This window comes from Phodopus roborovskii, unplaced genomic scaffold (genome assembly GCF_943737965.1).
Source record: "Phodopus roborovskii unplaced genomic scaffold, PHOROB, whole genome shotgun sequence".
Taxonomy (NCBI): domain Eukaryota; kingdom Metazoa; phylum Chordata; class Mammalia; order Rodentia; family Cricetidae; genus Phodopus; species Phodopus roborovskii.
Genome location: NW_026125059.1, coordinates 18,010,255 through 18,036,307, shown reverse-complemented (window position 1 = coordinate 18,036,307; position 26,053 = coordinate 18,010,255).

Genomic DNA, 26,053 nt, shown 5'->3' with positions numbered 1-26,053 from the left:
CAGAATCTATTGAAGGTGGCTATGTAAGCAAAGCCAATTGGCTCACTGGAAACTGGACAGTATATGTGTGAAAAAGAGTGCTCCCACATTTTGCATCTGGACCTTGGTAACAATCAACAGCTAAGCTCCAGTACACAGTGCAGACAGATATTCCTGCATGCTGAGCTTAGAGCAAGAACCAATCCCAAATCACAGCCTGATGTTAGTTATATAGGGCACAAACACTGCAGCCCTGAGCTGGGGGATCCCAGTCTTCTGAAGAGTCTGCTCCCTGGACAGACAATGAGCCGATCCAGCTAGATGCTAGGGACCGTACAGCATGTACACATCCACAGCAACTACTCCACTCACAGGGACACACACGAGACACATTATCTCCCAAGGCCATCAGCAGGGACACTGGAGGAACTTGTCTGTGGATGGAGCACAGAGATCCTGCTCTCTGGCACAGGAGGGAGGAGGCTGTTTGCCTTCCCAGGACATTTCATATTGCCTGTGTTTGGCAAGACATATCTGATGCACTGGCGGGCAGGCACATTGTTCACTGTGTCCCCACGATGACACACCTTGTGTTTTATGACCAGAACAACGTAGGTACAAGATCAGCCCCAAGTTAAACCCCACCCCCACCTCCCAGTGTGCTGAAGGACTGCAGAAACTCCCCACTTGCAACAGAGCTGGGGCAGACACCAGCAGTCTGTCCATCTAGCCATCTCTTTCATCAGCATTTTTTGACGCCTGCCTGCACCCAACCCTGCGCTTGCTCCGGAGATGCCAGGACAAATAAGACACTGTCCCTTCTCCTTGGAACTCAAGGTCCAGAGGGCAAAACAGGAGATGTGATACCGTGAGGAGGGGCAGTGTGGCCAGGCAGGAACTTTGGCAGTACACAGATCTGGGGTCAGATTCCAGCTCTGTTCTTCCTCACAACGCAACCTTGGCAAGTCATTTGTCCTCAGCAAACCTCAAACTTGTCCTGGTGAGATGAGGGTGATGGAGGCACCAGTCTCTTTGTGTTGCTGGGGAGATGGCTCACATGCACACTGCTCCTAGCACCAGGGCTGGTACCCCAAGGCTTGCAGTGAGTATTAGCCAGTGTCATTATTCAAATGCATATGATGACATTCTGCCTATCAAGCCTTGACAGGAAGGTTGTGCCAAGCAAGAGAACCTGCATCAGAAGCCTTTCATGGATGTTGAAGGAAATATTTCATCACTTACTCACTCAGCAAATGTTCCTTGAGAGTCTTCAAAGTGCAGAGGCCAGTGCAAGCGATAAGGTTATCCCACAAGAGGGTGTGGTGAGGGAGATGCAGATGTGGCCATAGGGTTGGATATCTGGGGGAAGGAGTCACCCTGAAAACAGAGCAAGCACCAACCAAGGGCTGTAAGAACAGTAGTAAAGCTTGTCGGACAGAGGAAAGCAAAAAAAAAAGGGAACTGTTTGCCAATTGGAGAGGTCAAAGAAGGCTTCCTAGAAGGGGGGGGGAGGGAGTTAGGGTTAGCATAGTACTGCAAGCACAAGGAAGCACTGTGGCTTCTCCTTTTAAGTTTGAGCAAGGGACTTATTCTCTAGTAAGGGATGCCTTTCGAGGTCACAAGAAGAGAAGACACCAGTAGAGTTTCCTTGTTACTCACCCAGGATCCAGACCCAAGTGTTCCAGGAGCTCTGAGGTCAGAAATCAGGGCAGCCAAGAAGCAACTGGCCTCAAGGTGAACCTGAGAAATAAGGTGGGAAGGCCATCTAACAGGCCATGTGAGCATCAGCAGAGAGCCATGCTGGGCAGGCTAAAGGCACAAGGACCCCAGACTGGAGAGTACAATGAGGCCAAAGCAAAGGGGACAGAACATGCTCAGGCTTCTGGCTACCTTTAGCCCACAAGGACAGCTTCCATAAATCTCAGTAGCTAGAGCCAAGTTGGGAACCTGGGTCTGGCTGTTCCTAACACCGGGACACTGTGTCAGATCTACCAGAGATGTTCTAGGCCTCTGTTAGGAATGAAAAACTACTCACCACACAGCCCCACCTCAGATGGTCTGTTTTCTTGTCTGAACCCATGCCAACCGCTCTCCCTAGGTGTTCAGAGTCAGTGTTGCTGCTGTTGAAGTCACTCCCCACCCATACCCAAGTACATACACCTATACACTCTGCTCCAGCCTTGCCCTCCTCCCTTGGTCCTATATTTACAGCTGTCAATGGGACCTGCTGTTAAGCCACAGGGGAAGCCCTAGGCTAACATCCACCCCAGGAAGTCACATTAGCAACTTCATTCATCTGGGTCAGTCTGGGTTTCCATTGTGCCTTGTAATCATTTGTTTATTTCAGTTTTGGAGGTAGCCCACTTATGACAATCATTACTGTCTGGCAGGGCAGGCAGTGCACTTGCCCTTTACAGACATGAAGCAATGATTCCTTTTGCATTTGTAACAAAAAACTTGCTTTATTCAGAACCACCAAAAATATCAAAGTATGAACTCACTGGAACACATGAGGGGTGTGTGTGTGTGTGTGTGTGTGTGTGTGTGTGTGTGTGTGTGTGTGTGTGTCTTAATTAACAAATAAAGCAAGTTAAAATAAAATTTAAAAAGTAATAGCAACATACCATGTACCACGCTAAACAACTAACAGTGATACTCAATGCTGGTAAGGTTTTGTAGAGATTTCTAGACAGATAAAACTCTGCTGGAGGCAAAGTAAGTAAGGGCCTTCATGGAAAGTAAATTGGAAAATATGTATCACAAGCCACAAAAATGTTCCTGTCCTGAGACCCACCAATTCTGCTTCTGTGAATTTACCTGAAGGAAATGAGACAAATAGAAGACATGTTCCGTGGGGACAAACAGGTGCCCATTGTTATCTTACTCAAACTGGGGTAAATGAAAGTAAGATTCAGCATCGGTTTATGGTCAAGGCCAGCATGTATGAACTGGGTCTTCATTGCACTTGCTAGGCTGCCAGCCTCACAAGGGAAGGTTTATCCCTCATCCCCTGTTTTCCAAACATTCAGTAGGGTTCTATATTGGTTTTATAGTTTCTTTTAATTAGAGTTAACAAATGATTGTGCTTCGCCAAAGAACTACAAACAGAGCTTAATTAGCCAGAGCTGCTTTCACAAGACCCTCTGTCTGTCTGGGCCTCATTTCCGTCTTCTTTGAGATCATCTACCCCATAAAGAGAGTGTGGGAAGTAGTCCTGGGAAGGTTTTGGATGTCTTTGTACATCTTTAGATCGAGGGCGAGAAAGAGCGGCTTAGTTAAAATACTGACTTCATGGTTGTCAAGTACTAATACCCAGCCATCAAGCCTGGTGTTCCCAACTAACCTGCAAAGTGGGCATTGTTAGCCCACTAACAGGTGAGAAAACTGGGGCAAAGGACTTGTTCAAGAAAGATACAGATACTGGGAAAAGGAATGAGAATTCAAATCCACATCTTTTCAGCTCAAGCCTCTGTTCTTCTTGAAGTTTTCAAGTATGTGGATTATTTTTCTCAAATGGGTCTATGTGAAAAGTTGATTCCTTGGAAGATGAGAGAGGATGTGGCTGGAAGGGGACCCCAGGCAGCCTGTTTGAAATGCCTGGGAGGTGATCCTGTCTTGGAAGAGCATTAGCAGCCTCAGAACCCACTGAGTCCAAGAACTCCAAATGAAAGCATCCACTTTACCAAGACTCTACCTAAGCGACAACAGAAAAAGAGCCTTGGAGAAGATGACTAGGACCAGGGAGTCGCTGATTGGCTTGTGGTGATGTCATGCTCCATCTGAATGCCTGTAAAAAGGCCTTCTCTGAGCCACTTTATGGGGGCCTTGGGTGTCTACGTGTGCCAGGCCAGCATGATGGCTCCTGCTCACGGCACCCCACCCACCCCCCACATGTCCCCAGTCTCCCTGCCCTGGGCCTCTTTCAGCCTATAATTACCCACAGTGCCCAACTTTATGGTTCCCAAGAAGGAAGACTGGCAGCAAGAAGAAGCTCCTTGAAAAGGAATCAGCCCAGCACATTCTCTTCCTTCCTCCCCAGGAAGAACTTCAAGAGTATGCCCTGCTGAACCTGGCAGACACTATCTTGGCTTTTAAATCCTTCTCAAACTTCCCTACCTCCAGCTTTCCGGTTTCTGCCCCAGATGCTAGGGTAGAGTACAAGTCATTCTTTGTGGCCTCCGTGATCAGCCTCAGCATCACACAGTCCCACATCCCACCACACGCACCTGCGCTGAGCCCTAGAGCAGCTCTGAACCACCCTGGAGCTAGCATGTCCCCTGAACACTCATCCCTCCTTCCCTCTCCACCCCCCTCTCCCCTTCAGCTGGCTAACTACCACCTACTCTGAGGACATTCTTTACATTCTGTGAGGGTCTATCTGGCCCCATATCTGACTCACAGACTCTATTTTATGTCAACTTAACACAAGGTAAGGTCATCCAGGAAGAAGGAATCCTAATTAAGAAAATATCTCCATGGGATTGACCTATAAGCAAGTCTGCAGAACATTTTCTTTTATCATTATTATTATTATTATTATTATTAATTTTACATATTGATCCCAGTTCCCTCTCCCTCCCTCCCTCTGTCCTTTCCTCCCATGTCCCCTGACCACCCTCCATCCTATACCCCCAATTCCCCCCACTCCACAGGGAGGGAGATGCCTTCTAGGAGGGATCATCAAAATCTGTCAAGTCAATTGGAGTAGGGGTCTAGGCCCTCCCTCCCGTATCTAGGCTAAGGGAGTATCCCTCCATGAGGAATGTGCTCCCAAAGTGCAGGACGTTTTCTTGATTAATGATTGATGTGAGAAGGCCAGCCCATTGTGGGCAGGACCACCCCGGGCAGGTGATCATGGAATATATATAAGAAAACAAACTAAGTGAGTCAGAAGGAACAAGCCAGTAAGCAGCGCTCCCCCATGGTCTCTCCATCAGCTCCTGCCTCCAGGTCCCTGCCCATACTTCCCTCAGTGATGACTGTGGAACTATAAAATAAGGCCTCTCCTCCCTGAGTTGCTTTTGGTCATGGTGTTTTGTCACAGCATTAGAAATCCTAACTAAGACAGACCTCCAATTTGCCTTACATCTCTGGATCCCTCTTCCTCTCCTCCAGTAGACTGCACAGAGAAAGCCCAAGCTCACTGTACCTACCAGCCAAGTCCCCACTCTGAGCAGCCAGAAGTTGTTGTGCTGTGATTTGAGGCAAAACATGCACCTGAGTTCCCTAGGCATGCATCCACCAGGCTGTCACTCACTAGCTGGGGACCAACCTGGTGGATATCAATCTTTACCTGTCATCAGCACTGACAGTATAGACTTAAGCAATTGGAAGTGGGGGAAGACAAACAGGTCACCTACATTCCCAGCACCCTGTACTACCATGGCCTCTCCCTGCATTTGACCTGCCTTATTTAATTTTGACATACAGGAATACATGGTTAATCAAATTGACATCCTGTGTAAGGTGGTTCCTCAAGCCCACCAACAGTCCAGGAATCCTATCTTCTCATTTCCACTGGGGAAAGATGGAGGAGTCAGAACTGCAGGAAAAAAAAAACAGAACACCTTTACTGATAGGTGTTAGCCCAGACATTCCAAGGTCTGTCTTTCCCTGGAAGAGCCATGGGTAATGACAGCAGATTCACAGCTGAGGTCTGGGTTCAAATCCCAGCTCTATCCACTACTGTATAGCCTGGGGCCACTTGCTCAGCTTCTATGTGCTACAGTTTATTCAACAGCAATAAGTCTATAAGCCATGCATGATGATTGACACTCTTAAAATTTTCAAATGAAAACATGAGTATAGGATGCATAGTCACTAAGTCAATAACCCTTACCTCCTTAGCATGTGGAAAACAGTCTAGACCAAGAAAATAATTCTGACTAAACAGTCAAGAAAGCTTAAGAGTTATCTGATGGTACGAGCCCCTTTTTTGTTGATGCCTGCAACAGCATTCCTGACCCACTGTGGTCTCAACACCACTAGTGAGAAGTACACCATATTTTAAGGGGACTGACGGGTCTCAGACAGGTGTGACTGGCTAACACCACTGTAGATTGCCATGCAGCAAGCATGAGATGCTCTTGGCCCCATTATCAGCTTTCTGTCTCCCACGCCAGGCTTTGAGGTCCTGCGTCTTCAAGGTCTTGTTCCTTTCCTCTCCTGGAAGGAGTCTAATGTCTGAAGTAAGTGAGAACTCCCATTAAGATGTTCCAGACACACAGAACAATGTGTCTCTCTATCTCCTTGGGACATTTTGCTTCAGCTCAAACTGCTAGGTGCTGTATTAATATTCTGGCAGCTAACACAATTAGGCCCAGGTCAAATCACTTTGTTTCTCTGAGTTTTGGTATTTAACCATAAAGTGGAGGCAATGCAAAGACTTATATCATAAAGACATTGGTGAAATTATACACAAAAGTACTTAACACAGTACTCAATAACCATTAGGACATACTAGGAGGCAGCTAAAAGCTTGATTCTGCCTTGCACACATGACTCTCCCTAGCTTCAGTTCTGAAGTCAGTAAGCTGTAGGATATTAACTGAATCTATATAAATAACTAAGAACAGGCCAGAAGCATCCTGGAGACTGACTTCAGGGGCTCTGTGACCCACCAAGAACTACTCTAGAAGCATATTCTGTACCCAGCTGCCTCCTTCCACCTCCCTTGCCCACTGGATGCAGATGCCCCAAGGACTGAGCATAGGTTCTGTCTGTATCTCCATCTTCTTACTTAGCAAATGACCCAAGGACATAAACTGAATCCCTTCTAGTCATGGCTGGCCTAAGTCCAGGACAGCAGTTTGAGGGGTATTTATTCTGATTCTTTCTACATGGAAGAACATGGATGAGTACAAGTAGGAGCCACCAGTGGGCTCTCACCAAGACACAAACCTTCTTCCAGAAGCTCACTAAATCTCACTACAGTACCAGGCTGCCATTGTGCTACTGCCTCTACTATGGAGGTGAGAAACTGAGATCCAAGGGAGTTGAGTGACTTGTCCAAGATCCCACAGATATAGTCACAAACTAGGATTTGAACCCAGGCCTGTGAAGCACCCAGCCTCTTCTCTTTTGTATAGCTAATTGGAATGTTCTTTACCAATGTGAAAAGATGAACACAAAGTGGGTTTGTTCATCTTTTCCTTGCATGATGGTGGGCCAGCCTGATCCCAGACATCTACAATGCATAAATCACCCATGGCACTTATAATGTCATAAATCCTCCAACAGTGCTTCCATGAGTTTGGGGGTCTGTGGCCCTTCCCCTTGAGCTGGGCCACCTGTGATCACCACAACACAAAAGTGACACTGCATGTCATACAACCTCCACTTTACAGATAAGAGCCCTCAGGGTTATAAGCTCCCACTAAGTAATCTACTTCTCCATGTGTGATTCCATGATCCACATTGCTGCCGGCTGCTTCGGGCAAGGAAGCTTCTTTTGCAGTGGCATCAATGACTGAGAAAATGAGATATACTGACAGTTTCTGTGACAACCTCTCCCCACTCTCCCACCATGAAAAAGTGAACAGTCCAGGCAGGAAGCTATTGAGGGTAGTCCTTAACAACTGTAATTGGGATACTGAAGTGTAGCTCTGCACAGACGGCAGGGGGGTGAGTGGGGAAGGACTCAGTTGTCTTTAAGGAGCTGGCCACTGGGAGTTTGACCATGCTCCAGTGTGTATAAGGGCAATACAAATTGGTGTAGTGAGATATTCACTCTGTCTCCATCTGTTGCACTGACCACGCCCATTGGGGGTGGGGACAGGTGCTGACAGGACCTGGAGGAACTAGGTCTAGGGAGGGACCTGGGAGCATTCTGCTGGACAGAGACAGAGAGCATCCAGAGGCATTCTTGGGACAATCTGTCTCTGTTGTAAGTTATTTCTCCCTGAATAAATTCTATTCAGCCTATCTGTTTTCCCCAATCCTTATTATTCCATGATAAATTGGACTTGTTGGGTTTTTTTTTTTTTTTCTTTTTCTTTTCTTTTTTTTTTTTTTTTTTTTTCAGGTTGGGGGTGAGGGTGGGAGGGAGGGTGTGGACTTGGGAGGAATGGGAAGCCAGTGTGATCAGGGTGCATTGCATAAAATTCCCAAGTAATTTATAAAAAACATTACATTGGGAGAAGAAAACAAATTATTTTCTAAATTGACCTACGTTATACTTTCATTCAACTTTTTGCTTTTGTTCTACGAAAAAAACACTTTTTAAATTTAACTGTCTGACAGAAATTTAATGTATCAGAAATAAAAGTATGGAGAAATCTGAAAAGATATTCCTCTAAAGTTATTTAAAAGAAAAATATTATTTTTATAACTTGAATCAGACTTTTAAATAAATTCTACCTAAAATGTCAATAGAAAGAAAGAGAGATGGAAAGAGGGAGGGAGGGAGAGAGGAAGGAAGGATCCCTACTTCCTTGAAACCATGATACTCAAGGCCTGAAGTGGTGCTTTGGATGACAATCCAGCAAGCCCAGCCTTGAGCCAACACAGTCCAGACCCCAGACACAGGAGCAAACAAGTATCTTGAAGTGGATCCCTGCTCCAAGCATTACAGTGGCACCAGCTGAGGTACCCACACATTGCAAAACAGAAAGGAGCTTGGGTCCTCCAAGCCTGTGAGCAGACAGAAAAGAAACACATTCTGACAGCAGCAAGCTGTGGGAGGTTTGCTGTGGAGCAGTACCCACGTCACCAGGACACCTTCTGACGACACAAGCCCTTATTTCCCAATGCTCTGGACTTAACCATGGAAATGCACATTGATTCCAAAGTCAGAAGCTCTTGTGGCCCACTGGAAAGTTCTCATCTGGCCCAGGTTTCTGGCTGCGTAAGAAGAGGCTTGCTAAAGGCAAGCCCTGGCAGTCATTCATTCATTCCTCTGTAGCAATTGAGTTGCTATGCCTGTGCCTGTCCCTAGGCTAGAAACAGGGTGACAGTGACAACCAAAACAGAGACAGATAGACCTTGCCGGGCACTTGGTCCTGCTGAGCAGACAGACATTAGACCAAACATTTAAAGTTGGAAGTGGAAACACACAGCTCAGGGGCAGCAAACAGTATTCAGTGCGTGAGTACTGTGTGCACCGAGTCAGTGTGCATCCCATGCAGACAATGGCAGGGACAGAGGACTGCCAGCAAAGAGAAAGACCCCATCAAGGGAGCTAAGGGCTTTTCCCAGACACAACAGGGGGACAGTGCAACTGGAAAAAAAGCCCGAGGACAGAGGGGAGTGGACACACTGAGAAGGGGCTCATCTCAGCATTACCCTCCTCAGATTTTAGATCCCAGCCTCCTCCTTCCTGGAGCTGTCCCTTGGCTCTTCCCGGATGTTCCCTCCATTTCCGGGCCACCACCCCTTTGCCCAGTCATCACCATAATGGGAGCCCTCCCCCCTCACAACACAGTAATGCTTCCCAGCTGCCTACACATTATTTAGATGACCCCAAAATATTAAGTGGAAACATAAGGTCACGATTTAAGTTCGTATTTGATCACTTTTTAAAAAAAAAAAAATTAATTTCAGGCCCAGTGTTGGTAGTTCATGACTTTAATCCAGCACTCAGGTAGCAGAAGCAGGTGGATCTCTGAGTTAGAAGCCAGTCTAGTCTACAGAGCGAGTTCCAGGACTGGCTCCAAAGTAATACAGAGAAGCCCTGTCTCAAAAACCAAAAAGAATTAATTTCAGTTGTTCTACTTAACTTTAAGCTACCCCCTTTTGTGAAGCCCCAACATTTAACACAAAGCACACTCTGTTTCCTGAGCTTTGTCACCCTAAATTATTATGAAATTATTAATAATTTCAAACGGGAAGCTTGAATTCCAACACACCAAACCCTATCCCTTATTGAGCCTCCGATCTGGAATCCGGACCTCACTATATCATTTTCATCCCGTAGTTCTGCCCCATCTCATCTCTTCAAAACTGGGGAAAGTCCACCGTCTCTGGGCCTCAGCCACCTTGGGCCAGATACTGAGAATACTTTCCTAGGGCTAGCCCCTATGTCCTTCTAGACCCAGGAATTCTGGCTCTTCTGATTGTCCTACAGCTGGCCCACACAGGCAGGAAGTGTGATTGTGTGATTGTGGGTATTGGCAGTCAAGCCAGGCCATATCTGCCCACATCATATTTGTGGTGTGTGTGTGTGTGTGTGTGTGTGTGTAAGGGGGAGAATGTGTGTGTGTATAAGGGGTATGTGTGTGTGTATGTAAGGGGGGAGAGTGTGTGTGTGTGTAAGGAGGGAGTGTGTAGGGGCGGTGGGGGGGTGGGTATGGGTGTGTTGTGTTGTCAGAAAAATATCACAAGAAATCAGGCACAAAGAACCCCTCTGCCACCCTCAGTGGCAACTGACACTGACTGCTGTCTCCTGTGTGTCCATGGGAAGAGAAAGGAAACAGACACCTCCCCCAGTCCCACACAAAGCTCATAGTTCACAGAAGAAGCTGAGGACTGGGCAAAGTCTACTGAGCACCTCACAGGCGCCCGGTGCCTCACAGAACACCTCCTGTCTCAATCAGCTGCCAAGGAAATTACAGCTAAGGGATTCAGAGCACAGGGAAGCAGGGGCATCCCTGTGAGAAACTGCATGAGAAGCAGGTACCACTCTGCCTTTACTCACCATTTAATTCCCAGTGATTGGCACATACCTAACAACTCTGTCAAATATGAATGAATGAATGGATGAATGAATGAATGAATGAATGGTCAGGAAGAAGATTGCATCCCAGATCTAATGATGACTCCAAAGTCTAGAATGGCCCTTGTTTTGCAGATATGTAAAGTAAAAAGTGGGCCAAAGAGGACAGAAGAAGTTAAGAGCACTGGCTGCTCTTCCAGAGGACCCAGGTTTAGTTCCCAGCACCCACATGAAAGCTCACAATTGTCTGTAACTTCAGTTCCAGGGGATCAAGCATCTGGATCAAGCCTCTTCTGACCTCCATGGACACCTTTACTCATATGCGCAACACACACACACACACACACAGAGATTTTTATAAGGTGAATCAATTAAACAGAAAACAACAAAGAGGCATAGACTATAGTGCCAGGCCTTACTGAACACAAAGATAATAAAAAATGAGGTAGAGGAGGGTGGAGGGAAGCAGATACTTGATGGGGGGATTGAAGCTTAAACAGAAGTTTTACAAACTGATCATTTTCCAAATGTTTAACAAGCACCTACTGAATGTGAGACATCAGGCTAGGAACTCAGGATCTATCAGTAAAGGAGTTCTACCGTCCGTCCTAGAACATGCATTCAAGAACACGCAGAGGAGATGGTATTCCAAACAGAGTCAGTAAACAGTAAACAGAGGTAAAGAATATGGAGCTCACTAGATAAGATAGGGGTGAAGAAGTGAGCAAAATTTAGAAGGTTCTGGGTAGTGGCAAGATTTGATATCATATCTCAAGACATGATCACTGCCGAGCCCCTTAACTGAGTATATTGAACTATGTTTATGGTTAGGTTTTTAATACTTCTATCTTTATCCAGTCTTAAACCACAGCTACAACCCTGAAAGATCTGGAGCTGTGCAAGTATGCACTGAGTGCCACATAAGAAAAAAGGAATGATTTTTGCTCCTTCTTCATTTTTTCCATATCTGATACTGATTTGAGTACTGAAAAATATTTATTTCCACATTTAAAGCCAGCATCGTTATGTCAAGTATTCAGGCTCCCACACAGGTGGTTAAGTTGCTTATAAAATATGTGACATGTTTTAATTTCTCTAAATCAATCAATCATCCCTGATGCCTTTGACAGGGGAAAAAAAAAAGATAGAAAACAGGCTTTTATTTTATTAGGAGGCAGCACTTGTCAACATTTCAAGTGGGAAGTTGCCTGGCCCAAGTTTCTGCAGATTGCTGGGGAATGTAAAAGTAGCCAGCTCTAGTCTAAGTTTTGATGTAGCTGTGTAGTGAGAAGGGACTGTGGGATCTTAGGTTCAAGCAGGACCCACTGGGACATGGGGATGCTTGCAAACTGAAGCTTGGAAGCCTGTCTTCAGAAAGTCAACAGTGAGACCATGACAGCTGGGATCCTCTGGGTCTGGGTGCAGCCGGGAACCAGAGTCTAAGGGTCCCATGGCAGTTAAGGATGGGAAGGTGAAGGAAGGGACCTTCAGGTCTCTATAAGCCAGGAGTAGGGGGAAAGGTGATGAGGATATAGGCACGGGGGTTGGGGACCAAGATTTGTGAATAAAATCTGGGAGTAGGCAGAGGCCAATTGATAGGATACCTAACATGAAGCATGGTCCAAAGCGAGTGCTCGTGAGAGTCTAGGCAATGAGTAGTATTAAACACCATGCCCACATCTTTATTTCACTGAACTCCTTGATCACTTTGTTGTATTGGATTCTTTTCATTTGTTCAGAGGTCCCCTTGTGAAGGCTTTTCATCCATTTTTACAAATGAAGCAAGTTTGGCAAGCTTATGCTACTTAGCCAAGATCACAGAGCTAGTGATATGACCAAGGCCTAACCCCAATTGCATGTGAACGCAGCTTCTACATCGTTTGTTTCTTGAGGCCTCAACTCTTAAGGGAAGGGAGTACAAAGCCTGGGCTGTGTATAGTTTGCCTGGACCTCAGAAACTCTGGTGTTCATGAGGCCCTTTCTCCATAAAAAGGTTAAACTTCCACCCAGTGTCTATTGACACAACAGCTTCTTGTTTCTTCCAGTTTTTTGCTTCTGGTAACAAAGGTATTAAGTTATTTTCTTCAGCCTCTGCAGGTATTCTGGGCTCTATTTCCCATAGCCTATGCTTGCCAGGGATGTCAGCCACAGTGTGTCTCTGTGTCTAACACAATTAGTTCCTTCCCAACTAACCAAAGCCACACTTCAGGGTGAATTGCCTGTGAAGATGACACCACAGAACCTGCCAGCACCCCACCATGTCATCTCCAAAGCCATGGTACTTCTCCTGGGACCCTTTGACTTTTTCAACTGGGCAGTTGCACGGACAAGAGGAGGAAAGGTCGAGCTGACCTGAGACTCAACCCAGGCCAACTTCATGCACACCAAAGAGCAGCAGAAAAATGCAGCCTGCCTGGACCAGCTTGCTGGACCCCACTGGTAGAGAGGTTACAGTGGTTCTCTGCCACCCCCTCCCCGCCCCCAGGTGTTGGCCCGGAAGCCTCCCATGCTTCCTGGGAGAATCAGGCCCCGTGGATGACCTTTGGAACCTCTCTTTCCTCCCCACCCCTCCTCCCATCACTGGAAGTTTAGAGCAAAGACAATGGGTACTGGGGGAGGGGAAGGCTGCCCAACTCAATCCCCCAGAACTGCTAGGCCCTGGTCTGAGAGTTCCCTTCCCTGGGGGCTTCCTAATATACTCCACACTAGTCCTGAGGTCAGTAAGAAAGAAAACATGGACATTGTCATCCCTTACCATATGGCCAGCCCTGAACAAAATGTTGCCCTTACTCCGTGCTTATAACAACGCCATAAACAGATCTCTTTTATGGTTCACAAAGTAGCCATAGGGGGTCAAGAGACTTGTTCCCAGTCATGCAGAAGCAAGTGGCTATGTCAGGATTTGAGCCCAGCCTTCCACAGGGACCCATGCTCCAAGCACCAGGCCACTTTGCCTCCCAGGTCCTGCCATTTCGCAGGGGAAATCTTTCAGCATCTGTTTTGCCTGTTGGCTTACCTCCAGAGGTATCTTGTTCACACTGGTCGGAAACCCTATCAGGAGCCTGCACTTATACATGTGCATACTGAGCCCCCACCCCACACATACACACATAATGCCAGGCTCCAGCCATGAAGTGCCCATACCTTTTCACCCTCCTTACTCTTCATTGGCCTAGAATACCTTCCCAAGTGCTCTAGCAGATGGCTGTGGAGATTGGAGTTCCACCACTGCCCTAGATCTGACATATGACCTTTGAACAAGGCATCTGCTCATTCTGAGCCTTGACTGTTTCAAGCAAGCAGCCGGGGCCACCAGCCTGCTCTGTAGGCAGTTGGCTGAGATGAAACGCCTCCGGCTTAGGGTACTGAACAGAGATTCTCTGCTGGTCCCACCTGCTCAGCCTTCAAATGGCTCAGCCGCCACTCAGAGATAAGGTCTAAGAGACCCTGGGTTATAAGTGTGGAGGGCCAGAGTCTCCTCTAAGCCCCATCTACACAGCACAGGGCTAGCCTCTCAGTAGCTATGGGAAGGAAGAAAGGGGGATGAGAGATCATGTGGGTCAGAAGGCAATGAGGGGTGGTTAGCAATAGAGAGTGACAATAGAAAATGATTTGCATCTTAATTATTTCGACCATTAATCTCAAAGTACCTGTGCATAGGAAGAAAGGTGTCCCTGACCTGCCAGACTGTCTAGGAAAGCCAGCTGTGCAGACATACCCATCACTTCTCAGGATGGCCGTGGAGTGTGTTCTTTGGGGCATCTCGCATCTTCTTATCACCTCCTTCTCAAGACACTTTGATGTGAACCCTAATACCCCTCACTAAAGCCAAGAAAGAGTCTCTAGAAGCAGATTTGGCCAGATGTTAAGGGGAGCTCCCTCCTTTAAGCCCTCCAATCAGATTAAGTCCTTCCCCTGGAAACTGGGGGGGTGGAGGGTCAGTAAAGAACCATGGAATGAGCTGGATGAGTCTAGACTGAGCATAGGCAAGAGCCATGCTATTCCAGGTCCTCTAGCACTGCCTTCCTGCTTTGCCCTCACATCCCCATCCCTATTAACCCTTCCTCCATCTCCTCCATCCTTCCCCCCCCCTTCCTTCCTCCTCCCCTGGGTCTCCCATCCTTCCCTGAGAGCCTGGTAATAAGCTTCCAAACCAGACTAACAGGTTCTGGAGGCTTAGCCCAGCCTTCCCCCTAGGCAAGTAGGGTGGACATGAAACACCAAATGCTAGCTCCCAGAAAACAGGGAATGCTCTATAGTCAGTCATTGGTCTGATCAACCCAGTGGGACACTCACAAGAGCAAGACCTCTTGCAAGACCCTGCAGTTGTCCATTTTCATGACAAGCCAGGATTTCCCCACTTCTGTGAGCTGACAAGCCTGAAGCCTTGTGCCAAGCCCAACACATTGACTCACCATGTGCAATTAATAACACATCACATCGATCCAATCATCTGGCTGAAATGGGTGGAGTTTCATAAAAAGGGATGCAAAATTCAATGAATAGCAACTTTTTTTTCTTAATGCATTCCATTACCAAAAACTTTGTCAAGACCCAATCAAGAAAACCCCTAGGAAGCTGCACCCATTGGTCCTCTTGTCCCCCTTAAGCAGTGATAATAGGAGGTAGGAGGGGAAGAGAAAGAAGGAGAATCTGAAGGAGGGAGGCTAGTTAGGTTAGAAAATGGATGGTGTGTGTGTGTGTGTGTGTGTGTGTGTGTGTGTGTGTGTGTGTGTGAGCGCGCGCACGTGCTTAAGCATCGCACAATATCCAAAAGGTTAAATGTGACCCAGATAATAGCCTAGGTTTAATCCTAGCTCTGCTTCTTAGTTGTGAGACCTTGGGCAAGTTATTTGACCTCTCTGTGTCTTAGTTTCTTCACCTATAAAATGGGTAAGTGGAACATGGGTAAAGGGGGACTAACCTGCCTCCTAGCATTGTTATGATGACTGAACGGGCATCTAACTGTGAAGCATTTAGCAGGATGCCCAAGGGCAGGGGTGTTGCTATCATTAGGATCAGAATTAGTAGACTAACATTTATGGAACTACTATTATCATTCTTCTTCTGCCTCAGGACTGTGCCTAGCCTTGTCGGTACTCACCCTGAGTTAAGGATCCGTGTAATTGTATGTGCATGTACATGTGTGTGCGATGACTGGGGAAGGACAAGTGGGTGGATGAATGGAGCTTCCTGGAGAAACCACAGGTCTGTGTTATAATTTCAGTCACTCTTGTGTGTTAAAAGTTCACGGGAATCTCTTACAGCTAATCTCGTGGCGTCACCGTGCACCATTCTGAGGCCTCCTTGCCTCTCCCAGCTTGGGAGGGGCACCTCCTTGACTTCTACCACCTCTTTCTACCCGCAACGTTAGCAGTGCTGTTCTTCCAAACATGGCTTGTCTAATCATACCTGCCCTGACCACAGCTGGGAAAGCTTTTCAGTTGAAAGACCCTTGTGATGACATGGCACATGCTCCATCTCAAGGTCATTAATTTTGATGGCAGCTGCAAAGTCCTTTTAGCCAAAATAAGACATATTTCTAGGTTCTGGGGATTATGACATGGATGTCTGTCTGAGGCTATTATTCATCCCTTGGCCTCTGGGGGTGATGGCAAAAGGCTCTGTTAGTTTTATGGTTGGGACTGTTGGATTGTACCAGAAAGTGTTTGTGCAGGGACTGTAGATGCCTAAAAAGCTGGAGACAGCCAGGCCAAAAAGCTTTACAGTCAGAGAATCCTAGGAAAGTGTTCTAGATCCCACAACTGGCCATATTTGGAGAACCACCCACACAGATCTACAGGGCCAGTGAGGTTTGCGTAGACTGGCTCCTGGCTCTCTGTGTCTGTACAGAAGACACTCTCATCTGAGCCTCAAAATTTCCTCATTTATGAAGGACTCAGAGAGCCACAGGTACCAACATGTGAGGCTTCTGTGGCAGCACTGGACATGCTGAGCAGCGTCTCAGCCTGCCCACTCCACAACCTGGAGGTCAGGTTCACATTCACAACAATAGGTGGGGTGTATGGCAAAGAAGACTCTCCTGGTGCTAGGGACTCTGAGGCTCTGGTGGAGCGCGCGCGCGTGTGTGTGTGTGTGTGTGTGTGTGTGTGTGTGTGTGTGTGTGTGTGTGTGTTAGGAGGAGTGTGCAGATATGAGCAGCTTCCAGGATGGAAAACATAGCCCTGAGCTCATTTCACAGCCCAAAGTCTCCTTCATGCTACCCTGAAGGCCACAACCAGCTACAAACTCCACGGTCCTCCTATCCTGAACACCATAAGCTACCATGAGACTTCAGAGAAATAGGACATTTCATTGAAGTCTCCTGCATGGCACATCTGCTGCTAGACTGAGAGAGAAGGCCCAGAACACCTAGTAGTCATTAAAAAGTGGAGGTCAGGGCCTCTGGTAGTGGATCAGTATTTATCCCTAGTATACGAATGGACTTTGGGAGCCCATTTCATATAGAGGGATACTCCCTCAGCCTGGACACATGGGGGGAGGGCTTAGGCCCTGCTCCAAATGATATGACAGACTTTGAAGATCCCCCATGGAAGGCCTCACCCTCCCTGGGGAGCAGAAAGGGGGTGGGATGGAGGTTGGGGGGGGAACAGGAGATGACGGGAGGGTACAAGAACTGGGTTTGACATGTAAAACAAGCTTGTTTCAAATTTAAGTTAAAAAATTATATAAAATAAAAAGGGAGGTCAGAGGCTGTGCAGACGAGATGTTCAAAAACCACATAGTTAAGGAAAAGCATAAAATGAATTTCATAACACTGGATGCAAATTTTACCCATCGTGTGTGAGTGTGTCTGTCTGTCTGTCTTTCTGTCTGTCTGACCACAGGTTTCAAAACACAGATGCTTTCAAGGAGAGAGAGAGAAAGAGAGAGAGAGAGAGGTTTGATGGCTCTAAGACTCTGGAGTGACTTTAGGCCTGTCAAACTACAGGCTCCAAACTCCCTGCAAAAACATTCAAATCCCTGGCCTCGAAGTAGGCAGTTGGCCTTTGACCTCTATTCTTCAAAAGGAAAGTGGAAAGGGGGATGGGGGGTAGGGGGTGTGTGAAACACACTGTGTTTTTGTTGTCTACATTGCTGTTTGTGTGGGGACACAAGGTGCGTGAATTGGGGGGAGTGGCATTTATGATGATTTTGCAGTGAAACACAAGTTTCAAGGGTCCTGATTTCTTTCATTTTTCTGTCTATAAAACGCAATTCCCTAATTTTCTAAAACAAGCTCATAAAAGCCTTACTGTATTTTAAGTTTAAAAAGACATTATTTTTCTAACTAAAAGTCAAAGATGAGGCAAATGATTGTATAAGAGTGGTTCCCCAGGAAAATATGCAGTGTTCATGTCATGGTTTCAGTGCCCTGGGTCTACCATACCAGCACTGGCCAGCTACAGCCTCGAGGACGTAGAATGCCTACTGGGCAGACACAGGCTGTTCTGACCTCAGAGAAAGTCAGAGTGCAGGGTGCCCTCTGCCCCCATGCACAAGTGTGCACACATAGAGGTCTATGAACAGCCTCACCTCACAGATTTGTCATTCATTCTCAGCAGGCAGCAGACTGACAGAGGATAGGACTGATCAAGCAAGCACCTATGCCAACTCTGTCCTGGCCAGCTGATCCTGGGACCTACCATTTTCACTCTCCGGTCCTCTTGCTACAAAATGAAGGCGAAAGTGATAAAATCCTCAGCATTCCTAACATGGTGCTGGATCCATGTTGGTACTTGACAGAGCTTAGAAGAGGGAGGAGGCATAGACTCTCCACAGTCCCTGGCTCTGGTCAGGAAGATGTGTGTCATCAGAGGCTTTCTGGCTGCTGGCAGAGAGCAGAGTCCACCTACCTTATCAGGCCAGCTTCACTCTGCCCTACACAAAGCTGGCCTCTGGCCTCTGTCCACCTGGACCTGACTAGTTCCAGGCCATGTTCCCACGGTTTATCTAGTGACCCCAAGCTCAGAGGGTCCTTATTGCCTGCCTGAGAAGCAAGCAGTATGTTCCCACCTTGAAGATGAGAAAATTAGAACCTATGTATCTTCTACTAGTGTATCTACTTTCATTCATTCATTTGATATTCAAATGATATGTTAATGAGGACCAGGCATTGGTGATCTTCTCTGAGGGAGGAGGAAGCCCTAGTACTCCAGGATTACTGGGCCTCTGATATGACAGGGTGCCCTGTGGTTTAAATAGCAGTGCCAAATTTAACACCTGCTACTACCATTTTGAATGTCTTAAGTTAATACAAAAAACATTTTTGATAATTCAATACAATTGTTTTATAACATCGTCTTACTATTTAGCTCCGTGTGGCCTCAAACTCACTATTAAGCCCAAAGCCACCTTGAACTCTCCATGTTCCTCCTAAGCCTCCTGGGTGCTAGGATTACAAATTTGCAATGCCACACCCAGACCTCATTAATTTTGTAGGTTATCATTCCCATTTTGCACTGTTCTCTACAAATTACACAACTAGTGACATTTATAGTTATGAGGACCGGGAAAGAAAATCCTCATGGATGAATATGGAGAAGAAATCTGAGCAGTCCTCAGAGAAATGGGAACCAGGCTGCCTGACCCCGACTAGACCTTTAGGCCCTGACTTACTAAAGGATTTACATTATGGCTGAAGCCTAAGGACTGACTTGGAAAAGAGATTTTCTAAAAGGATGAAATAAAGATTACAGAAAAGGGGGGGCATAAATTTGAGCAGAGTGTAGGGTGAAGTACAGGAAGAGTCTGAAGGAGAGGAGATGCTATAGACAGCCACACATATATGCTTTATTTAGATTGAATATCAGGATGGGAATATAGGGCAAATGGTAGCCAGTCTACCTAGCATGGAGTAGCTCTGGGTTTGATCCCAAGCACCAAACAGCACCAGGTAGGGTCATGCGCACCTATAATCCTCTTGGGAGGGAAGTAGAAGCAGCAGAGTAAGAAGCTCAAGATCCATGGCTACCTGGCCGGCACGGACTACCCGAGACAGTCTCAAAAACAACAACATAACCATTCGTTTTCCTTAACTATAAGATGAAGATGAATTCTGACTTCGTGTGTGTGTGTGTGTGTGTGTGTGTGTGTGTGTGTGTGTGCCCTCAAGCATGTACACTTGTGTATGTGATAGCAAAGGGTAAAATCTACTATGTGAATATGTTGTGTGGAGAGCAGAGATTACTACTGAAATGTCTTCTTCACTCGCACTCTGCCATACACACACACACACACACACACACACTTGTGACAGGGTCTCTCACTGAACCTGCACTGGTCATTTCAACTAGACTGGTCAGTCAACAACCTCCCAGGATCAACCTGTCTTCACTCTCCAACACCAGGGTTGACAGGCACCTGCTGCCAAGTCCTGGCTTTTTCCCACTGAACTCTGGTCCTTCAGGCTTATGCAGAAAGCACTTCACCCACTGAGCCAACTCCCCAGCCCTAGAGAAACCTCCAATCCATTCATTCATTCGTCCCATTCATTCATTGGTCCTGATACACTTAGACCTCTAGGTCCAACATCACAGGGATGGACACAATATTCTGTACCCTTGGGACACAAGTTCTATGGGAGGGGGGTGGAAGTTAAAACAACAGATTACAAGGACAATTATTTATCTATTCCTGGGATTTGGGGTTTGGAAGGCACTGAGAATGCTTCCCACAGAGAGGACACACTGAGGCCAGACTGGGCCAGGGAACAGACTTCTCAGCCACTCTAGGGCTAGGAGCCGAGAAGGTCATGGCATGAACCAGGGCTCCCAGAACAGATCCATCTGCAGACACTGGCACAGCAGTGAGTGCTGGTCCCCACTGAGTTCACCAGGCATCCTACCAGCATCCCAGTTGTGCCTTGGTCTCAGGGGCAGTGGGAGGATCTAGCCCAAAGCAGAAGAGGGCAAATGAGAAATAATGATGATGATGATGATAATAATAAAGAAAGGAAGCTTTGGGGGGACAAGGGGAAGCTAGCTAGCTAGCCTTACTGATCAGCTGGGTGTGCCAAGTCCTTCCACAGGCTATGTAGGGTCACCATCAAAGCCATCGAAGGCAAATGTACCCTCCTTATAGTAGACTGAATGAAAACTCAGATATGTTAAACAATCCTCCAAGGTCACATGTGAAGTTGGATCCAGTCTCGTGACTCCCAGGGTAAACTCTACTCCCTCTCCTCGCCCCTCTTGAGCTTAAAATTGACCCAAAATCTTACCCCCATACACACACAAAAAAAAAAAATTTTTAAATATATGTGTCTGTCTCCAAACCAGAAATCTTATGTCTCTCCTGATCACAGCAGGGTTGCCTTTCTAAACTTACAAGTTAATCTTTGTGCCCCCTTCCTGTTGGCTGTTAGGGGCTCACAGTCTGTACCTGGCCCACTCAGTACAGACTTTAGCATGGAACTTTCAGTTCAGACTTACTTAAAGACCTTGCTTTGCATTTATTTCCTCCTTCCCATATTTTTGATCAGGGGTTTCTTTTGGTATTTTCTTGTTCTTAGTCATTTATGGGATGATCTGACTCACCATATCCGTACCTGGTTTCATCCAGTCACCCCAAACCTCCGCAGCACCCTCCACATATCTACTCCTTCCTTTCTCTAGAGCCTCACTGGAAAAGTGTAAGTGAAGTTTCCCTGGCTCTCTAGTCCACCACAATCTTACCTTCTCTGTAGAATCCAAACCCAAATCTCTTGGGGAATCAATGGTCCAGCAGCCCTATGATGTGCTGGGTCATCACACAACAGAAGTGTGACAGCAGATTCCACCAGTCCAGGGCAATGCCAAACTCTACACTGAATTCAAGGCTCCTGAGAACCATACACAGCCTCCTTTTTCTAGTACCAGTGGTCCTCCTGCACTCCAAGGACACTTGGCTAGACAACTCACTGTGCTGGGAGCACTATCCAGGATCACTCAGACTCAATAATCTCCTGAGTACCTCTCCTCCTATTCTCTGTGTCTTAGACCATGAACAGGGTAAAGCTGCCACCTTCCCTGAGCTTGCTGATTCACACAATCCCACTAATTCACACATACACTCCATTCTGGAGTGTGGACCATATACCTGCTGTCTTACTTAGGGTTTCTATTACTGTGATGAAACACCACAACCAAAGGCAACATAAAGAAAAAGGGTTTATTTGGCTTACAAATCCAGAGTCACAGTCCACTGAGGAAAGCCAAGGCAGGAACTCAAACCGGGAAGCAACCTAGAGTCAGGGGCTGATGCAGAGACCATGAGGAGTATGGCTTACAGACTTGCCTCCCGGTGGCTTGCTCAGCCTGCTTTCTTAAAGAATCCAGGACCACTGCCCATGGGTGGCCCCACCCACAATGGGTGAGTCTTCTCGCATCAATCACTAATTAAGAAAATGCCCTACAGGCTTGCCTACAGCTGGATCTTATGGAGGCGGTTTTTGTTTTTTGTTGGTTTGTTTGTTTGTTTGTTTGTTTTTCCCTCAAATGAGGCTCCCTCTTCTCCAGTGACTCTAACTTGTATCAAGTTGATAAAACTAGCTAGCACAACTGACCCCTTGGATGAGAACATGAGGGGATGGGGTGGTTGATCTGGGGGAGGGACAGATTGAGAGAGCAATAAAAGAGATACTTTGATAGAGGGAGCCATTATGGGCTTAGGGAAAAACCTAGTGCTAGGAAAATTCCCAGAAATCCATACGGATGACCCCCAGCTAAGACTCCTAGCAATAGTGGAGAGGGTGCCTGAACTGGTCTTCCCCTGTAATAATTTTGAGTATCCCAACTGTCATCATAGAGCCTTCATCCAGTAACTGATGGAACTAGATACAGAGATCCTCAACCTAGCACCAAGCCAAACTCTGGGAATCCAATAGAAGACAAGGAGGGGGGAATATATGAGCAAGAAAGGTTATGGGGAAATGTAGAGACAGCTGAACCAATCTCATGGGAACTCATGAACTCTAGACTTACAACTGTGGAGACTCCATGGGACCCAGCTAGGCCCTCTGCATGTGGGAGACAGTTGTGAAGCTTAGACTATCTGAGGGACCCCTGACAATAGGACCAGAATCTATCCCTTGTACATAAACTAGCTTGTGGGAGCTCATTCCCTATGGTGAGATGCAGTGCTCAGACTTAACACAAGAGGGAGGGGCTTGGTCCTGCCTCAACTTAATAGGCCAGGCTTTGCTGACCTCCCATGGGAGGTCTTACCCTTTGGCATCAGTGGATAGGGAGTAAGCTGGGGGGGGGGGGTTGAAGAGGAGTGGTAGGAAAGGTGGGAGGGAGAACTGTGGAATATAAAATGAAATTTGAAAAATAAATAAAAATTAAAAAAAAAAACTGACCCTTATCAACTTGACACACAAACGCATCACTATTAATCCACAACCTTTCCTTTCTTATTCATCCCCAGTATCTCACATTAAAAACATAAATAACTTTAAAAGTTCCACAGTCTTTACAAATTTAAACACATTAAAAGCCCAATCTATTAAAAATATCTAGTCTCTTTAAAGACCCAAAATCTCTTTAGAAGTTCAAAATCTCTGAACTGTGGGCTCCTATAAAAATCAAGTTAAATACTTTCCACTCCAAGAGGAAAGAACCAGAGCACAGTCACAGCCTGAATAAAGCAAAACCAAACTCCAACAGTGTAAATAACTCAAAATCCAGTATCTGGGATTCACTCATGATCTTCTGGGATCCTCCAAAGTCATTGGGCCATTTATCTGGCTCTGGCCTCTGCAGGGCACACCTCTTGTCTCTTAGACCCAGGCTAATGCCACTAATGCTCACTGTTGTCCGTGGCAGTAGTCTCCAAAGTTCTGGGGTCTCTTGCAGCAACTGGGCTGCACTTTCACCAATAGCTTCTCCTGGGTTCTCTTCAGGGACTCCAATCCTGCCACCCAGTATCAAGGCTCAGCTGTTCTCCATGTCTTCAACCCCAGCACCACCAAGTTCCATTGCCAGCATGAGCTACAACCCTGGAGGTCTCTGGAATAATGCTTGCATGTGATGAGTCCGAGGAAACACTTCCCAGAAGATTTCTCCTCATCAATGCTGGTCTCTTCTTAATCACCACTAATTTCTCAGCTCCAGCTGACCAGCATCCATTGGCCCAGGAAAAAAAAAAAAAGATTTCACATTAGTGGATCCTGTCTCTTGTTAATCATTGATGATTCTTCAGCCCCAGCTGACCAGAACCACAGATTCTTTACTCAAAATATCAAATGGTCTTGACAGAGTAATTAAGGGACTCTCAATCTTCCCTGTGATACTATACAAGCCAGGCCTCCAGCGTTTGCCCTGTTGTCAACATTTTTTTCTTCAATGCTCCCAGAGACCAACCCACTAAGCTTTAAACATGTAATGGCTTTTCTCACCCCAAATTCCAAAATCATTCTACAGTCCTCCCCAAAACACATGGTCAGGTCTGTCACAGCAATACCCCACTACCTCAGTAGCAATTTCTGTTCTAGTTAGGGTTTCTATTGCTGTGAAACACCACAACAAAAAGCAACATAGGGAGAAAGGGATTTGTTTGGCTTATAAATTCAGTCACAGTCCACTGAGGAAAGCCAAGGCAGGAACTCAGACTGGGCAGGAACCTGGAGGCAGGGGCTGATGCAGAGACCATGAGGAGTATGGCTTGCCTCCTCATGGCTTGCTCAGCCTACTTTCTTATAAAACCCAGGACCACCTGCCCATGGGTGACCCCATGCATAATGGACATGTCCTCTCACATCAATCACTAATTAAGAAAATGCCCTACATGATTGCCTACAGCTGGATCTTATGGAGGCATTTTCTCAACTGAGGTTCCCTCTTTCCAGTGACTCTAGCTTGTGTTAAGTTGGCATAAAACTAGTCAGCAGACATCTGCCAACATCCCTCTTTGTTTCCAAGGATAGAGAAGAAGATTACCATGAATTCCTTACAACCCACCTCCCAGCCTGTCACCTTCATCACTGAAGAGAGCTACTTTCTGTGGTTCTGCACAGTTTCCATGAGTTAATACATGGGCACGCATGTGCATCTACACAGCGACTCACAGAAACACCCAAAACAAGCTACATTGTCATCAAGTTAGGGACCCCACTCCCAGACCTAAGGACTGTGATGTTCTCTCTAAAACGTGGTCCCAAGGAGAAAGACAAGTTTGCATCAAGGCCAAGTGGGTGTTCCTCCTTGAGAAAATGCTGGCCAGCCCTCAGTCCAAGTTCCTGGTTTGAGCATTTGGACAAAGTCCCGTGTGGGTGAGCATATTCACACTCAGCGCTGGAACTCTTGGCTCTGTCTGTGCTCTGTGTCTGTAATCACTTCTCTAGCACTCCTGATGGAGTATGCACATTGCCTTCCATGCTTTCCTTCACAATCAAATTCAGAGCTATTTGAACCCAAGATTGCAGCTGCATCTATCAGCATCTCCCTACTCCTGCTCCTCCAGCAGGGCTGCCTTTGGACATTGTACGAGAGCAGAGATAGCTTGGGTGATGCAAGAATTCACATGGCTGTGCCAACCGTGACCACAGCAGCCACCACACACTACATTAGCTGTCCCATCCCACACCCTCACTTGCTTGCACCCACACCAGGTATTTTTAAAAAGCTGTGGCTCAAAAGTTCCCTCCAGAAACCAGATGTGGGCAAGCTGTTCCCCATTTGCCTAAGAGACAATTGAAGTTCAAAGAGGTGGCATGACCTGTCCAGATCCCCATAGCCAGCAAGCAGGGGGGCTAGATTAAAGCTGGCCTGCCTTACCTGTTTCTACCAGATGAATTCCCCCAAGGTCCTGTTATGTCCCCAGGATGAGAAGGAAGGGAAGATGTCCTCTTCCTGGACTGCTTGCTTCGAAGTGACCTCGAAAACCAAGAAATGTAAATGTTAGGGAATTTTGTAGATGATGATGATGATGATGATGATGATGATGATGATGATGATGATAATAATAATAATAATAATAATAATAATAATAATAATAAACAGCTCAGGAGAAAGTATGGAAGCCAGGGTCTGGAGTCTGTCTGCCTAGAACATCAAATGAGGAGTGAGGAATGGAGACCCAGGACTGCAGTCTTGAAGGCTAGCATATACAAAACTCTAAAAATAATGGGAGCCATAGATGGTTTCAGAGCAGTACCAATTGATAATATGTCAATAAATACTTTAAAACAGCATCCCCTAACTGCATGCACTTTAAGAAAAAGGTGCATGTTTTAAGAAAAGAGGCCTGAAGGGGGTGCTCTTCTCAAAGTCGGTTCTCATTGATTATAACCTCTAAACATTTTCTAGCTGGTTACAAAATCACCCATCATCCAAATTTTGGCCTTACATTGCAGTTGAAGATACAGACTCCAGACTCAGTCTGTCAAGGTTTCAAACCTGATATCACTGCCACTAACTAGCTGTTTGCCTTTGGGCAAAATGC